The following is a 14958-nucleotide window of genomic DNA, read 5'->3' as shown; positions in this document are numbered from 1 at the left end:
TCCCTGAGGTCTCTAATTCAGGCTTCATTGGTTCAAGGACCAGAAGAAACTATTCATGAGTAAATTATGAATAATTCTCCCTACCTGATTGATCCTGGAGGAAGTTATTAATTTGCAACTGTAAACTTAAACACTTGTAATTTAAACCATTCAGATTACTTTGGGGACGTTTTGCATGTTTGCCCCTTTGAAAAATATTTTGGATTAATTATATCTCAGAGGTCAGGCCATCTATTAGCAGCAGCAGGTTTCGGCCCTTAGGAAAAGAGCAATAAATCCTTTTCTATTTCCTTTAAAATTTACAACCTGCAGTCTTTTTCTAGAAACCCTACTTTCTCCTGTGAGGTGCAGGTGCAGTCCCCATTGATCTCTAGCTGTCTTTAAAGTTCTCCATTAAATATTGTTCTGAAAAAGAAATATGTATCTATATATGCATGCATACGTGTGCATGTATTTCATGCTGACAGTAAAAGTCCCACAGTTGGCCGAGGATGGCTCACACCTGTAATCACAACACTTTGGGAGGCTGAGACGAGCAGATCGTTTGAGGTCAGGAGTTTGAGACCAGCCTGGCCAACATGGCGAAACCCCGTCTCTACTAAAAATACAAAAATTAGCCAGGCGTGGTGGCATGTGTCTGTATTCTCAGCTACTCGGGAGGATGAGGCAAGAGAATCGCTTGAACCCAGGAGGCGGAGTTTGCAGTGACTTGAGATCACACCATTGCACTCCAATCTAGGTGACAGAGTGAGACTCCATCTCAAAAAAAAAAAAGAAAAAAAGAAAGAAAAGCCCCACAGTTATAAGAGTGAGCTGAATCCCCAAACTCCCTCATCTATCTTGTAGGAAGCCAGGGTCTAAATGGGAGATTAAATGGCTAATTCTGGAGTAAATATTAACCAGCACAAGTGAAATACTGCCTTCTTATGTTTCCCTCAGCATATAAACATGGGATACACTTTTTAATGCGTTAAGAAACCTTAAGACCACCTTGGAACTGATGAGAACGTTCCCACTGTAGACATAGTTTCCCCCACTCATCAGCTAAATTATATTGTTTGCAAGTGAAGCCCTTCCCCTTTATGAGAAAGCAATGACAGCAGCCACAGTGTACTGTTAATAAAAACCAGGCAGACGAGACTCTTGTCCATCTTAAGAGGAACTTTTTTTATTAGAAAACAGAAAATCGGCTGGGCGCGGTGGCTCACGCCTGTAATCCCAGCACTTTGGGAAGCCGAGGCAGGCGGATCATGAGGTCAGGAGATCGAGACCATGCTGGCTAACACGGTGAAACCCCGTCTCTACTAAAAATACAAAAAATTAGCTGGGCGTGGTGGCAGGCGCCTGTAGTCCCAGCTGAGGCAGGAGAATGGCGTGAACCCTGGAGGCGGAGCTTGCAGTGAGCCGAGATTTGCGCCATCGCACTCCAGCCTGGGCGACAGAGCGAGACTCCGTCTGAAAAAAAAAAAGAAAAGAAAAGAAAACAGAAAATCACCTCTAAGATCCAGGGCTGGGTTTGAGCTTTGTTTTCCCGTTTGCTTGTTGCTTCCCTCAACAATGAGGTTCAGGATAGAACAAGGAGTCCTGGAGTAGTGTGCCTGGGGTGTGTGGACCAGAGGCTGGTCCATATGAAATTATGCCAACCAATAGGGAAGGAGGGGGCAAAACAATGGGAAGGAGGGTTGTAATAAAGTGGAATCAAAATCTTCAAGCTTACTGAACACTTGAAGAATACAAGGGCTTTTATGCTTGTAGAGCATTGGAACTTCCCACACTCAGAAAATATTCACTTAGAACCAGTAAAAGATTGGTTATTGATAGGCAGTTGTGGGGAGGTGGTCACCTTGAAGTAATCTTGTCCTAAGAGATGGTGCAGAAAGTGAGATTTGGGGGATATCGCTCAATTATTTTATGGCAGCCCCATAATAGGTTGTGAAGAGTAGAATAAGCTCATGTTTAGCCTTTGCTCTTGGAGAGGCTCTGCAGTCCTCTGTATCACACATGCCTGGGCTTTCTGATCCTGAATCTTACTCATAATAGGCAGCCTGATTATCTGGTTTACTGTGGAATCAGAGATGACAGAGATGTGGGCCCTGTCCTGCAAGGAGCTCTGCCCAATTGGGAAGATGACTGGCAAACAACCAAGTACAATCCTGCTATAAGCAGGCAAGTCTGCAAATATACATCAGAGATTGTGAGTGGGCAGCTCTATCTGAGACAGTGAAGATGTGTTTCCCAAAGAACAGGCGTAACTTTCAATGGAAAGAAAATACTGAATTTAGAAATCAGAATTAGTAAAGATAGAGGCAGAACTACTCTAAAACACAAATTCGGGAGAGACAGTGAAGGATGGTTTCTGTCTAGAGCTGAATTTTGAAGAATTACTATTTAGGAATTTTCAAGGTGGACAAGAAAGTGAGGAACATTCAAACAAAGGGAACAAAATATATAAAGTACAATACAAAACGCCATAATGATTTTAGGCATCTACAAATAACTTGCTATTCCTAGCACAATGCTTATAGTTTTCAAAGTATTTTTGTAGAAAATGCATTCATATGGCTCAAAAGTCAAAATCATAAACAATGACATGCAATTGAGAAATCTTGTTCCTACCTCTGTCCCTGTCCACATAGTACTAGTATCATCCTTGAGAAATCTTGTTCCTACCTCTGTCCCTGTCCACATAGTACTAGTATCATCCTTGAAGCCCCCAAGGATTGCCTCTTTTATTAATGTCCGTTATATCCCTCCAGTGTTCTTACATGAAAACACAGGAAATTTTAAATCTGTATTCTCACACCTGCTCCCCTCCACAAAAGGTAGCATAGCACATACGGTTTTGCACCTCACTTTTTTTCTACCAAACAATATGTTCTGGAAATCTTTCCATTATCAGTTTATAGAGAACTTCTTCAAATTTTTTGGTTGGCTTTATAGTATGCCATTGTCTCTGTATCATAATGTAACCTGCACACTATTGATAGACCTGATAGACAGTTAGTTTATGTCTAATGTTTTCCCATCATTTCTAAATTTCTTCAACAACCCAGTTACTATTATTATACCATATTATAAGTGAAAAATCTGAGATTCAGAGAGAACAAATGAAATGCTGATGGTCTCAACTGCTTATTAGTAGTAACAAACCTAAATTGGTTCATTTGGAGACTGAATAGGAAACCCTATGCTTCTTGCTGACACCACCCTTGAGTTAGATATGTTTACTGGCTCATAAAACCGCCAGAGCATATTGAACTGAGTGGAAGTAAGTACAAATAAAATGTCTTTAATAAAATGTCCTGCTTGTAATCCCAGCACTTTGGGAGGCTAAGGCGCATGAGTCGCTTGAGCCCAGGAGTTCAAGACCAGGCTGGGTAACATGGCAAAACCCTGTCCCTACAAAAAAATAGAAAAAAAAATTAGCTGGTCATGAGGATGGATGCCTGTAGACCCAGCTACTTGTGAGGCTGAGGTGAGAGGATCACCTGAGCCCACAAGGCTGCAGTGAGCAGTGATCATGCAACTGTGCTCTGCCTGTAAAAGGAGTGAGACCCTGGGTAAGAGAGTGCAACCCTGTCTTAAAAAAAAAAATCCTGATGCCATGTAAGAATTCCCGACCCCTGTGGCAGCTGTAGTGGCATGGAGAAGCTACCAAACTAAGAGGGCTACTTGTTAAAAAAAAATACTAGGTCTACTAGTTACCAAAAAATGTGAGGACAATGTGAACTAGATATTTTTAAAGTTCAATAGAAACTAAAGTTCCACATCCTCATATGAGGTGGTTTTATCAGCTCCAAATTTCAAAAACAATGGCTATATAATTTCTCTAAACCTCTAAAAGTGTCTGTAGCAGCCATGAGGGAATCCAGGGCAGAGCTATTTTTGAGAAATGGCAGCTATTTGTGGAGTATTATCTGAGTGGTACCAGCAGGTATCCCTCCCCAAAGCAATCTTATTTTTACTCCTTGCCATTGTTCCTCAAATGCCACCAGTGAATATTTAAACCTTGGAGAGAAATACCTCACACCATCATAGAAAGTTACAACAACTTAGAGTAAGGCCATGAAGAAGTGGGACAGGGGACTGCCTTTTAGTGGGAGGCCAAAGCAAATTTGATCAGTATTTCCTGAGTATATAAGTGCCAGGCACTCTGCTCCTCCCCACTGTAGGGAATGCAAAGATGAATAAGATACTATCTCCACCCTAGTCTAGTAGAGACAGGTAAAAAAGTGTGTCTACTAGAAAGATGACTCTGACAAATATTGTAATAGAAGGTTGGGAGTTGTGAGAAGGGAGAGAATTTCACTCTGGCTTCTTGGAAGAGCTGGAATTGGATCAGAAATTTCAAGAAAAAGCACTATTGTATGCCAGATGCTGTTTCAAGGAAATGTAGTACCATTTATTTAGCACTTATTGTGTGCCAGATGCTATGCTAAGTGTTTTGCATGCATTTATTTAATCCTCACAACAACCTTATTTTACAAATGAGAAAACTGAGTCTCAAAGATAAAGTAATTTACCCAAGGTGAACCAGTTGCTAAATAGAAAGAGGCCAGATTTAAATCCACTTTTTCTGATTCCAGATCTCAATTGCTTCCTTTTTATTTTGTTTTATTTTTATTTTTTCAAGACAGGGTCTAATTCTGTTACCCAGGCTGGAGCTCAGTAGTGCCATCACGGCTCACTGCAGCCATGACCTCCTGGGCTCTGGTGATCCTCCCGCCTCAGCCTCCCGAATAGCTGAAACTACAGGCGCACATCACCACATGCAGTTATTTTGTATGTTTTGTAGAGACAAAGGTCCCACTATGTTGTCCAGGCTGGTCTTGAATTCCTGAGTTCAAGCAATCCTCTCATCTTAGCCCCACAAAGTGCCAGGATTACAGGCTTGAACCATGGCAACTGACCCTTAAATGCTTCTTAATTGCTGTGTTCTACTGACTCTTGAGACAACAGACAGAGGTAATGGAAGTTCCAAGCAAAAGGAATAAGGGTGGCAGAGTAAGAGAAATGAGGATACATTCTGGAAGAGGTGGGATCTGTGAGGGAAAATAGGATGGGAAAATAGGAAGTACTTCTTGGTACTTCCACCTACCAAGTGGGGCAGGCTCTGCAGGTGTCTAAATGAGCACCTCTGCTCTGCTTTGTGGGTTAGAGGAGGGATCTTTCTTCACTTCAGAAGTGACCCTGGAAGGGGAGTTCAGCCAGCCAGTCGGGCAGTTTATAGTAGAACCTCAGGGGACACCAGTAGGCAGTGGAGACATTATCATATATATTTAAAATATGTATGTGCCAGGCACAATGCTACATGTATGGTCTCCTTTAGTCCTCAGCCATCCTGCAAAGCAGGGGTTAGACCTGTTTTACACAAGGCCACACGTGGCTGTGGTCCAGGTCCCCCTAGGCCTGCTGGCCCTTTCCAATACTTTGGGATACTCCAAGCCCTCAGATCTAGGGACTTGAGTAGTGAAGACACTATACAGAGGACATGTTGGGCTGGAGGAAATCTGATACTGAGCTCCCTGATGCCTCCACGGGTATTAATTTTTCTGGCTAAGGCCATCCTAGGCCCAAAGAAATGCAAAGCCTCCAGGGTAGCCTTGGGTTTGGGGACTGGGGAGTACTGCTTGCAAGAGTCCCAGGACATCCAGGCTATTTGAGCACAGGGAAGACAAACAGGAATGAGGAGGGACAGACAAGCCTTCTAGAAGTCCTGTCCCTGTCACAATTCTCAAAATCTTTTCTTCCCCAACACATCCTCAAAGGGAGGGGGAAGCAAAGGCAATACTTTTCAGCATGGGGTCTCTGCTGTCTGGTACAGGGTAGGTGCTCAATAATAAGCAAATAAATGGTATTTTATTTATCTCAAGCTGAGACCAATCAGGAACACACCTTAGTGGGTGAAGGGAATCTGATGAGTAACTGCTTCTCCTAGACAGGGAGTCCCATACTTCCCCAATAGCTCAGGTGAAGGTGGACTGTGGGAGCATTCCAAACCCCTGCCTGACAAACACATTTGAAAGCAAAATTATGAGGCAAAGGGTCTTGGGGTCTGACTTCCCAAGGTAGACCTAGGTTGCTGGGTTCAAGACTATCCCGAAGCACTTTCCTCTCAGATATAACAAGACTTTTGTAATTCATAGAAAACATTTGATTCCTCATAGCTCCATCCCAACATGATATAAGTAGCAGGCTATTGAGGAAGCAGGTTTTGAGAAGCAAAGTGCCTGACCTAAAGTCACACAGTTAGGATGGGGTGGAATTGGAGTTCCAACATTGGTCATCTGACCCTCCATTTACCATGCCAACTACCTTGAATTCCCCTGGCACCAATACATCAACCCAGTGGAAAGAAGACATCTCCCTCCCCTGCCTCAGTCTTAGCTCCCCTCTGCTACTCACCTCAACCCCAGGATTAGCTTCTGGAGATGGAATCATAGCCTCATCGGAGTGCCAAGGTGCATCCTCTGGAGACTGTCCCTGATCTAGCCGAGCCTGGAAGGTGGTACAACAGTAATGAAGATTATGTATCCCACAGCAGAAAGTAGTATTGGGCTTATCACATCCCTCTGGGCACTGGAAGCCTCCATGCCATAACCAGGTACTATCCATCCAGAACTCACCTCTGGGCATAGCCAGCAACAGGACACTGGCCTGGAATAGCAGCCTCAAACCAGACCGCCGAGCCTTACCCATAACAAGTGGCCTAGACACCCTCCCACACACATGGCTCTGATCGCCCAGCACTGCTCAGCCACCCATTAGCCACAGCTTGTCTTGCTTGGAAGCCCAGGGCAGGTCTCAGGTGGCTCCTGTTAGGGACAGACGGCCCCAAAAAGCTTCTTAGTACTGCAGACACTTTCCCCAAACCTCTCCGCACTGCCCACCCTTCCCCCAAGCCACTTTACATTTCTAAGCCCTTATCAAGGCACCACAGTGAAGCCAGCAGACTTCACTTATCAGACCTTGCTGCAATAAGCAAACCCCAATTACAAACCATCCAGACCACACAGGGGGAGGTCATGGGAAGCATAAACAAACTTTACCTACACCCTTCTGTAAGTTCCTGCTACCATAAACGTCACAAGGTGATATGTGGCAAAATTAGCCAGCAAACAAGCCCATAATGCGGCCATACCAAAGAACTGCCCCAAACTCCCCTCCCCAATACAAACCCCTCATTTTGTAAGCTCAGGGCTGTCTCCTCTGAGTGTGGTGGAGCATCCTGGCAGGTTCAATAAACTTACTCACCTGGCTTTGGGTCTACTCTTCCTTTCTCTCGGCTGACCTTACAGCTCCTTCGTGAGAAGCCTGAACTACTCATCCTGCTCTCCACTCTTGCCCCGCCCCCATCCGTGCCCCAGCCACCTGCTGCCTCTAGCTAGCAGCTGAGAGGCTGGGTTTCTACCCACTTCCCTCCCCTTCTCCCATTTCCCTTTACTGGCTGCCTCCCTTTATTCACACCAGTGCAGTCCAGAGGGATGTACATGTGTTAACATGGGAATTGCTGGGTGCTCAATTGTTAATATTAAAGCTGAAAATATTTTAGCATAAGATCTATAACCTTATAATATTATTGAAATTCACTTTCAAATCCTATACAATGGGAAATTGCAGAAGATAACCTCTTGAGTCTTTTCCAGCTCAAATGTTATATGTTTTGGGGATTTATTTCACAGAGAAATGCACAGTAACAACAATCTCGACCTGTTCTTTCAGTAACCCTTAATTTCTGCCCTTCTCTTTCCTGACTCACTATGGCAGGCCCTCTCCCCACAGACTGCCAAGCACCTATCAGTCTCTGCTAGGGTTACTTCTGGGCTCTTTTCTTTATAACCCTCCCCACAACCACACACACATATATACCTACACCCTAATTCATACACAGTTCCTTATAATAAACATTAATATTTGTTAAGTGTTTTCTAGGTCATAGCACTGTACTATCTCACTGTTACAATTGACCCCAGTTTTCTTTAATTTTGCCAGGATCCAGTTGATTCTTTCTTTAGGGTCTAGATGTGCTTATTTTGATCTTTGATTAAAAAATTAATTCTTAACAATTTTTTCTCCAACTATACAGTTCCCATAATATTCAACTGTGTGGTATTTGCAGTTTACAAAGCATCTTCCCATCTGTTATCTCTTGCATTCCTTACAAGCCCATGAGGTAAGTGATCTTCCACTTCACAGATGAGAAAACTGAGACTTGGTAAGAATTGTAGTCTGCCCAGACTCACACAGACAGAAGTGACAGGGCCAGGACTCATCCAGGACTGTCTGATAAATTAGAACAGAATAGAAAGTTCAGAAGTTGATTCAAATACACATGGGAATTCAAATATACATGGTAAAGGTGGTTTTTCAAATCAGTAGAGAAAAAAATTGCAGTAAATGGCATTGGGACAATTGAGTAGTCATCTGGAAAAAAACAGAGCTATATACCTCTCTAATTCATGTCATACATCAAAATAATTTCCCTATGGATCAATAACTTAAGTGTAAAACAAGTTATTATTATAAGATAAAATATTAAATACATTTTTAATAATCAATCTAACAATGACATAGAATCCAGAAACCACAAAAAAAAAAAGGATAAATTTGACTCTATAAAATTCAAATTTTCTGCATGGCAACAGAAAGCAAAATGCAACAATAAATATTTGCAACTTTCTTATCACAAATGGCTAATTTTCTGTTTAAAAAGCTCCTAAAAGTTGGCCTAGGGCAGTGACTCATGCCTGTAATCCCAGCACTTTGGGAGGCTGAGTTGGGCAGATGGCTTGAGCCCAGGAATTCAAGACCAGCCTGAGCAACATGGTGAAACCCTGTCTCTACCAAAAAAAAAAAAAAAAAAATAGCCAGACATGATTCATGGGCCTGTGGTCCCAGCTACTCAGGAGGCTGAAGTGAGAGGATAGCTTGAGATCAGGAGGTGGAGGTTGCAGTGAGCAGAGATTGCACCACTACACTCCAGCCTGGTTGACAGAGCTAGATCTTGTCTCAAAAAACAAAAGCTCCAAGTCATAGGAATAAGACCAAAAACTCAGTGACAAAAAAATTGGCAAAATATATTAATAGAACAGTTTATACAAAAGGAAACACAAGTGTCTTTTAAATATATAAAAGATGCTTATAGTCTCATCATAATAAAAGGAAAGCAAAATCAAACTGTGCTATATCATTTTTCACCTATCATATTGGCATAAATGAAAATGTTTGTAAGCACTGTATTAGCAAGGATATAAAGAAACAGTCATTCTTATGCATGGCCAGTGAGAATATAAATCAAGAACAACCTCTACAGTGGGCATTTTGTCTATATCAAGATTTTTAATGTGCATATCCCTTGACCCAGCAATTCCACTTGTGGGAATTTATCTCACAGATATACTTGCATATTATGGATATACAAGGAGATTCAATGAAGTGTAGTTTATAAACAATCTAAATGTCTATCAGGGGTCTCTTTAAATAAATTACAGTACATCTATCTATATGTCAGAGTACTATGCGGCCATTGACAAGTATGAACTCTATTTGCTCTTGCAGAATAATATAAGTTTAAAATGCAATATGCAAAGCAGCATGTTATAGGTATGCTATCATTTGTGTGGAAATTTAAGAAACCATAATAGTGATTTTTTCCAGGAAGGTGAATTTGGCGTGACTTAGGTACAGGGGAGGGAGGGAATCTTTCTATTCACTATATATATTTTTATAGCTTGAATTTTATGTTATTAGTGTTTTTTACCAATTCAAAATATGAACTTAAAAAATATAGATCTTACCAGAAGACTGCAAGTATTCTTCCCTCCACACCATGGTGCAGCTCACAATTCTCATTTCACTCACTCCTGGCCCACTGACTGAATTACTTGAATATGACACACAAACACACACACATAAAGTTTAATACTACTTATCACATATAATTCTCTTGAAGAGAAAAACATAATGTATGTGGAATGCCTGGCAAAGGGTAGGCATTTGATACCTAATATCTAGTATTGCCTAAGAACATGTGATGCATATGTTATTGATGCAGGATTTTTCTCAGCCACTTTGCCAACCAGGGACCTCCATGGATGGCAATGCCCCCATGCCTGGAGGTTTGCTTGTCCTCAGGCCTGCCCCTGGAGGCACCCTGTTTACTTGGCCTGCCTGTGTTATGGATTGTACCCACATTCTGCAGTTCGTGAGCTCTTGTTCCACATCCAAGAAGAATGAAGTTACACCGACAATCAGAAGGGTGAAGATGGGCAGAGAAGAATTTTCTTGAGCCACAGAACAGCTCTCAGCAGAGAGGGGACACGGGGGGTGGTCCCCCATCCCCGTAATCGGGTAATTTTTCTCTCAGTGTGGCTGGGTCTGAGGCTTTTTTATGGACTCAGAATGGGGAGTGCACGCTGATTGGTTTGTGAGTACTCAGAAATGGTTAAGGTAAAGACACCACTCAAAGGTGGACATGACAGCGTAGAAAACCAACTAGGAAAGGGAAGGGAAATGTAAAATAGATGAGGGGTGGGAATCAATCAGAGGAAAGCATGTCAAAAGGGGAGACATGTTCTCAATCCGGTTCGTGGATTTGACTTCTAGCTTGGCTTTCAGGCTTTAAACTGTCTTCTGCCTGGAGATGGGGTTTCACTGGGGACTCACCCATCTGCCTAGGCATTTGGCTGCCTCCTGCTGCTATTATTATGAATCCCACTGATCCAGATCTATACTCTGCATCCCTTCTGTATTTTCTCTTTAGCTCTCACCAGATTGAAATATTCATATTGATGATCAAAATTTGAGTGTTGAGATGTCTCTCATTGCCAGGAAGGCACATTTCTGGGTAGTCCTGTCAAAGTTACTGATTTATGGCTGTTGTTGCTTGTAGAATCTTTGGAGTATTATGAATTTAGTTTTTTATGAAGTAAAACAACTACATATGTGGATTATAACAAAAAGAACATTTGTATGTTAGAACGAAAAAAGTATTCTATTGAGGAGTCAATTAAAAACATGAAGAAAATGAAATGTAGGTTTTCTTAAGAGACTCATAGTCAGGAAGTAGGCAAATAATGAAACTTTTGCTCATTAGTTGATGCAGTTTCTTCCTGGTCTCGATGGTCTTTCCATTTTGGCATGATTTTGCAGTGGCTGGTACCGGTTGTTCCTTTCCATGTTTAGTGCTTCCTTCGGGAGCTCTTTTAGGGCAGGCCTGGTGGTGACAAAATCTCTCAGTATTTGCTTGTCTGTAAAGGATTTTATTTCTCCTTCACTTATGAAGCTTAGTTTGGCTGCATATGAAATTCTGGGTTGAAATTTCTTTTCTTTAAGAATGTTGAATATTGGCCCCCACTCTCTTCTGGCTTGTAGAGTTTCTGCCGAGAGATCGGCTGTTAGTCCGATGGGCTTCCCTTTGTGGGTAACCCAACCTTTCTCTCTGGCTGCCCCTAAAATTTTTTCCTTCATTTCAACTTTGGTGAATCTGACAATTATGTGTCTTGGAGTTGCTCTTCTCAAGGAGTATCTTTGTGGTGTTCTCTGTATTTCCTGAATCTGAATGTTGGCCTGCCTTGCTACATTGGGGAAGTTCTCCTGGATAATATCCTGCAGAGTGTTTTCCAACTTGCTTCCATTCTCCCCGTCACTTTCAGGTACACCAATCAGATGTAGATTTGATCTTTTCACAGAGTCCTATATTTCTTGGAGGCTTTGTTCATTTCTTTCTGTTCTTTTTTCTCTAAACTTCCCTTCTTGCTTCATTTCATTCATTTCATCTTCCATGACTGATACCCTTTCTTCCAGTTGATCGCATTGGCTCCTGAGGCTTCTGCATTGTTCACATAGTTCTCAAGTCTTGGCCTTCAGCTCCATCAGATCCTTTAAGCACTTCTCTGTATTGGTTATTCTAGTTATACATTCGTCTAAATTTTTTTCAAAGTATTCAACTTCTTAGCCTTTGGTATGAATTTCCTCCTGTAGCTCTGAGTGGTTTGATCCTCTGAAGCCTTCTTCTCTCAGCTCATCAAAGTCATCCTCCATCCAGCTTTGTTCCATTGCTGGTGAGGAACTGCATTCCTTTGGAGGAGGAGAGGTGCTCTGCTTTTTAGAGTTTCCAGTTTTTCTGCTCTGGTTTTTTCCCCATGTTTGTGGTTTTATCTACTTTTGGTCTTTGATGATGGTGATGTACAGATGGGTTTCTGGTGTGGATGTCCTTTCTCTTTGTTAGTTTTCCTTTTAACAGACAGGACCCTCAGCTGTAGGTCTGTTGGAGTTTGCTAGAGGTCCACTTCAGACCCTGTTTGCCTGAGTATCAGCAGCGGTGTCTGCAGAACCGTGGATATTTGTGAACCATGAATGCTGCTGTCTGAACGTTCCTGTGGAAGTTTTTTCTCAGAGGAGTACCTGGACATGTAAGGTGTCAGTCTGCCCCTACTGGGGGGTGCTAATGAGCAAAATAACCAGCTATCATCATAATGACAGGATCAAATTCACACATAACAATATTAACTTTAAATGTAAATGGACTAAATGCTCCAATTAAAAGACACAGGCTGGCAAATTGGATAAAGAGTCAAGACCCATAAGTGTGCTGTATTCAGGAAACCCATCTCACGTGCAGATACACACATAGGCTCAAAATAAAAGGATGGAGGAAGATCTACCAAGCACATGGAAAACAAAAAAAGGCAGGGGTTGCAATCCTAGTCTCTGATAAAACAGACTTTAAACCAACAAAGATCAAAAGAGACAAAGAAGGCCATTACATAATGGTAAAGGGATCAATTCAACAAGAAGAGCTAACTATCCTAAATATATATCCACCCAATACAGGAGCACCCAGATTCATAAAGCAAGTCCTGAGTGACCTACAAAGAGACTTAGACTCCCACACAATAATAATGGGAGATTTTAACACCCCACTGTCAACATTAGACAGATCAATGAGACAGAAAGTTAACAAGGATACCCAGGAATTGAACTCAGCTCTGCACCACGTGGACCTAATAGACATCTACAGAACTCTCCACCCCAAATCAACAGAATATAAATTATTTTCAGCACCACACCACACCTGTTCCAAAATTGACCACATAGTTGGAACTAAAGCTCTCCTCAGCAAATGCAAAAGAACAGAAATTATAACAAACTATCTCTCAGACCACAGTGCAATCAAACTAGAACTCAGGATTAAGAAACTCACTCCAAACTGCTCAACTACATGGAAACTGAACAACCCACTTCTGAATGACTACTGGGTACATAACGAAATGAAGGCAGAAATAAAGATGTTCTTTGAAACCAATGAGAACAAAGACACAACATACCAGAATCTCTGGGACACATTCAAAGCACTGTGTCAAGGGAAATTTATAGCACTAAAGGCCCACAAGAGAAAGCAGGAAAGATCCAAAATTGACACTCTAACATCACAATTAAAAGAGCTAGAAAAGCAAGAGCAAACACATTCAAAAGCTAGCAGAAGGCAAGAAATAACTAAAATCAGAGCAGAACTGAAGGAAATAGAGACACAAAAAACCCTTCAAAAAATTAGTGAATCCAGGAGCTAGTTTTTTGAAAGGATCAACAAAATTGATGGACCGCTAGCAAGACTAATAAAGAAAAAAAGAGAGAATAATCAAATAGACACAAGAAAAAATGATAAAGGAGATATCACGACCGATTCCACAGAAATACAAACTACCATCAGAGAATACTACAAACACCTCTACGCAAATAAACTAGAAAATCTAGAAGAAATGGATAAATTCCTCCACACATACACTCTCCCAAGACTAAACCAGGAAGAATTTGAATCTCTGAATAGATCAATAACAGGATCTGAAATTGTGACACTAATCAACAGCTTACCAACCAAAAAGAGTCCGGGACCAGATGGATTCACAGCAGAATTCTACCAGAGGTACAAGGAGGAACTGGTACCATTACTTCTGAAACTATTCCAACCAATAGAAAAAGAAGGAATCTTCCCTCTCATTTTATGAGGCCAGCATCATCCTGATAACAAAGCCTGGCAGAGACACAACCAAAAAAGAGAATTTTTGACCAATATCCTTGATGAACATTGATGCAAAAATCCTCAATAAAATACAGGCAAACCGAATCCAGCAGCACATCAAAAAGCTTATCTACCATGATCAAGTGGGCTTCATCCCTGGGATACAAGCCTGGTTCAATATATGCAAATCAATAAATGTAATCCAGCATATAAACAGAACCAAAGACAAAAAACACATGATTATCTCAATAGATGCAGAAAAGGCCTTTGACAAAATTCAACAACCCTTCATGCTAAAAACTCTCAATAAATTAGGTATTGATGGGACATATCTCAAAATAATAAGAGCTATATATGACAAACCCACAGCCAATATCATACTGAATGGGCAAAAACTGGAAGCATTCCCTTTGAAAACTGGCACAAGACAGGGATGCCCTCTCTCACCACTCCTATTCAACATAGTGTTGGAAGTTCTGGTCAGGGCAATCAGACAGGAGAAGGAAATAAAGGGTATTCAATTAGGAAAGGAGGAAGTCAAATTGTCTCTGTTTGCAGATGACATGATTGTATATCTAGCAAACCCCATTGTCTCAGCCCAAAATCTCCTCAAGCTGATAGGCAACTTCAGCAAAGTCTCAGGATACAAAATCAATGTACAAAAATCAGAAGCATTCTTATACACCAATAACAGACAAACAGAGAGCCAAATCATGAGTGAACTCCCATTCACAATTGCTTCAAAGACAATAAAATACCTAGGAATCCAACTTATAAGGGACGTGAAGGACTCTTTATGGAGAACTACAAACCACTGCTCAATGAAATAAAAGAGGATACAAAGAAATGGAAGAACATTCCATGCTCATGGGTAGGAAGAATCAATATCATGAAAATGGCCATACTGCCCAAGGTAATTTATAGATTCAATGCCATTC

The 14958-nt window shown here is 41.5% G+C and overlaps 1 long non-coding RNA gene across 1 annotated transcript; it reads right to left on the bottom strand.

Moving 5' to 3' along the window:
* Positions 1-231: 231 nt before the first annotated feature.
* Positions 232-7327, bottom strand: LOC103785828 (uncharacterized). The gene is made up of 3 exons (XR_611516.3): positions 7255-7327; positions 6406-6498; positions 232-1455 (listed from the first exon to the last, which is right to left on the bottom strand). It is a non-coding gene; the product is annotated as an uncharacterized LOC103785828 (long non-coding RNA).
* Between the last annotated feature and the right edge of the window lie 7631 nt (positions 7328-14958).

This window comes from Pan paniscus, chromosome X (genome assembly GCF_029289425.2).
Source record: "Pan paniscus chromosome X, NHGRI_mPanPan1-v2.0_pri, whole genome shotgun sequence".
NCBI lineage: Eukaryota > Metazoa > Chordata > Mammalia > Primates > Hominidae > Pan > Pan paniscus.
This window is presented reverse-complemented; position numbering and strand designations above follow the sequence as displayed.